Source organism: Otolemur garnettii, unplaced genomic scaffold (genome assembly GCF_000181295.1).
Source record: "Otolemur garnettii isolate 467f Iridium unplaced genomic scaffold, OtoGar3 scaffold00011, whole genome shotgun sequence".
Lineage (NCBI taxonomy): Eukaryota > Metazoa > Chordata > Mammalia > Primates > Galagidae > Otolemur > Otolemur garnettii.
This window is the reverse complement of record NW_003852406.1, coordinates 30,181,875-30,185,682: the sequence shown is the minus strand read 5'-3', so window position 1 is coordinate 30,185,682 and position 3,808 is coordinate 30,181,875. Positions and strand designations below refer to the sequence as shown.

Genomic DNA, 3,808 nt, shown 5'->3' with positions numbered 1-3,808 from the left:
ATGCAGAAGACGTCAGTGCAGCTTTGCTGTGGCCCATGCTGTTCCTAGCAAAGAACTACGGACATTCCGATCTCTGCAGAGGTTGGGCTTCTAGACTACCAGGTGAAGGGGGAAGGGTGGACTGGGAGTTCAGAATGGCACAGAAAATATTTGTTCAACTTTAATGCTGTGCAAGAGAATTCCCAGGCTCACAGTAGGGTCTCTCTAGAGAAGGAGTACCAGCCTCCAGCCACTCTCTCCCATGGGGTGAGACCTTCAGTTCACCGCTTGCTTGTAGAGATCTCACAGCAAGCTAGCCACTCTCTTGGGGGAGGGCACAGACACTTGTTTTCTTTGGGATGGTTGTTTTTTATTTTTGAGACAGAGTCTCAAGCTGTCACCCTGGGTTGAGTGCTGTGGTGTCACAGCTCACAGCAATCTCAAACTCTTGGGCATAAGTGATTCTCTTGCCTCAGGCTCCCAATTAGCTGGGATTACAGGTGTCCCCATAACACCCGGCTATTTTTTGGTTGTAGTTGCCATTGTTGTTTAGCTGGCCCAGCCAGGTTCAAACCCACCACCCTCAGTGAATGTGACTGGCACTGTAACCACTGTGCTACAAGTGATGAGCCTTGGGATGGGTTTTGTACCTTAAATTTGCCTCCTTAGAGATCTGCATAAAGGCAACTCTATATAAAACATTCTACAAGCAAATGATGTAAGCTTCATTTGAAGTAACAATTTAACCAAATGACAAATTTAGTTTTCAACTTAATACGATGTAGCCCTAATTTATCTAAATTCAGTATGACTATCTAGACATTTATTCTCTGGTACAGAATTTCCATTTGAATAGCAAAAGCTGCTTTGTGGAAGAAAACAATTTAAATTGAAAAACAATTTGACCACAGTTGAAATGCCCATTTAAAAACTGTGTATAGGTATATACATAAGTATGTATATTTGTATGCATGTATACTTCTATATACATGCACATATTTTAATCCTTTTTCTCCTTTCTCTCTCTAGAGATATCAAATCCTGATTTAGTGCTACAACATTTTTTCTAGTTGATATTCTTATTTCTACTGTCTGCCTAAGAAACTTCACATATTCTGAATGCAACCACACAGTCTACTTAGGTAACAGCTATGTCAGAAACTATGAAAAGAGGGAGGTAGCTAATAATACTTGACAACCATTTGTTTATTATTTTAGGTGGGAGCAGGTGGCCTCCCTTTGATGTTTTGCAGTGAAATATGAAAACATTCAACTCTTAAGCATAATGGACAAATTACGACCTATAGTTTGACTTATGTAACATCACAAAAAGACATCTAAATGTTTCTCTATGCATCTTTTTTCATTGTTAAAACAGCTAACTATGTTGAATACATTTGTTAACCATTTGATAAACTTACTAAGTTACCAAACAAGACAAATACCATCCATTACCTTTTTTATCTAATAACTGTACCAATCACTGCAAGAAGATATAAGTGAAGGGGAAGTCCGAGATCACCCATAATGTATTGCAGTGTTATTATATCTGAGATTAAGAATGATCTGAAGGTGCAGAGACAGGCAATTCTCTAGAATGTGACCCAGGGTTTTCTTCAGGTGGTAAAACTGTAAGGGTACAAGCTCAAGTGCCACCAAGAGATTCTGGAAAGTCAAGGACTTTATGCCACTCAACTTTTTCTGGATCATATTTCTGGACAATTTCTACCATACAACGATTATTCCAAGAATTCCACCAACAATGTAGACTTTATTTTCAAAGACAGCAACTCCAACATCACTTTGACCTCTTAACATAGCAGCAATTGGTGTCCACTGGTCAAGGGTTGGTGAATAGTATTCATAGCTTAGAACATCATCATAATCACTTGTTCCTCTGAAGTGATTGCCACCAATGACATAGAGCTTATCTCCAGCTGTACACATGCAGTGCAGACATCTGACTGTAGTCATTGGTGCCTTCTTTGTCCATTTGTCTGTATCAGGGTCAAAACACATGAGCTCATTTTGGAAAGTGTCATGGGTAATTCCTCCTGAAATATATATTAAGCCTCCATGCACTGTAGTGCAGTTCACCCATTTTTGCAACATAGCTCCACTCATTCATTCTTGGCTTGTAACATTCCACTGTGGCCAGTTCACCAGCTGCACTGCACCCACCAACTGCATACAAATATCCTTTTAGGGCACTCAATTGGAAGAATGTGCACTTTTCATTTAATGCTGCAACCTGCATCCACTTATTATATCAAGGATTAAATCTGAAAACTGTATCAACAGCAGTTTTTCCTTTTGTGTCATAATTGCTTTGACCACCAACTACATAAAGAAAGTTTCCAATGACAGTAATGCCATGCTGGTAACAGGGAGCATCCATGGGGGCTAAAGATCTCCATTCTTATGCTCTTTCATCATACATCCTTAATTCTTTACTGACAACCAGCTGCTGCCTCAAAACTCCTCCTAATGTAGCCAGGTGAGTAGAGTCAGATCGAATGACAGTTCCATCTGACTGCATCACTGGCTGCATATATGGCATCATTTGATCATTGCTAGCTTCTAAAAGCAAATTCACACAAGTATTGTCTGTTCTCATGAAATCTACTGTCTGCAAGTAATTGATAAGGTCCTGTGGTGTCATCAGTGGAAATTGAATATTTTTCATTAATTTTGCAGCATAATCCATCTGAGGGTCCTCCAATCTTAGCCAGTGACAGGCAGCCTTGAAAAGTTCAAGTTCAATACAGTGCTTAACACTATTACTGGAAAGCACAAAGGCAAGCCATTCAAAAGGAAGTTTTAGAAACTTCCTAGTACTCACTAAACCAGGAAAGTTCTTCAGGATGAAATTATTAACATATTTATCCACTTCTATAAGATTGTAAGTGTTAGCAATTCGTCCAACCTCAACACAGCTATCCAAAGAGATTCCTGATATAAGAAATACTTTACAAAAGTCCAGAACAGGTAAAATTTGCAAAAAGCTGGTGGCCAAGTGTGTCTATATTTAGAGAAAGTTTTGCAGCATAAATCAGTGATTTTCTTTAGATCAACTTTGTTCACCCCATGAAGCTTAATGCACATTAAATCTTGTTCTTTCATTCCACCTGTGAACATAGCCTTGAAATAATCACTAGCAGACGCCATAATAGCTCTGTGACCAGGGAAGATTTCATCTCCATCGCCAGGTACCAGGGTCACATCACAAACTAATTCTTCTATTCTAAGCTGATCAAAACATTGCAATACCACCGAACTATGAGTATTCTGGTAAAAAAGTGTGTGGTTCCTGTCTTGCAAGGCTGCAGATGGGAAGAGACGCCCATTTCGCCGTTACCCAGAGACACTTTCATGGGAAAGCTTCCCTTTTGTACAGAGATACGAGCCAAAGAAAGAGGCTACAACCTGAATGTTTTACTGGAAACTGGGTGTTCAAAGAGCAGGAGAGCTCGCGTTCCTTATCAAGAGCAAGCAGTCACTGTGGCACCCTCAGAACATACAGTCACCCACCGATAATAATCTATCATTCTCTAGCTGGACCACAAATGGCTGTGGACCTCAAATCTGATTATTATGCTGATGATTCCCCACCTGAAGGCAGTTAAATGACCCGGTTTACCTCGTCCCGCCTGCTTGTGAAGCTGCTCCTTCAGTTCTGCTTCAGGCCAAGGTGGTGGGGCAGGGCGCCGCCACGTACTGTGGCTCCGCGTGCTCGCTCGGAGGCCGGCGAGTCGGGGGCGCCTCAGCGGGAGGCCGGCGAGTCAGGGCACCTCAGCTGGAGGCTGGCGAGTCACGGCACCTCAGCGGG

General features: G+C 41.5%; 1 pseudogene; it reads right to left on the bottom strand.

Annotated features, from left to right (window-relative positions):
- Nucleotides 1-1,534: 1,534 nt before the first annotated feature.
- LOC105886480 lies at nucleotides 1,535-3,392 on the bottom strand (annotated as a pseudogene).
- Nucleotides 3,393-3,808: the final 416 nt, after the last annotated feature.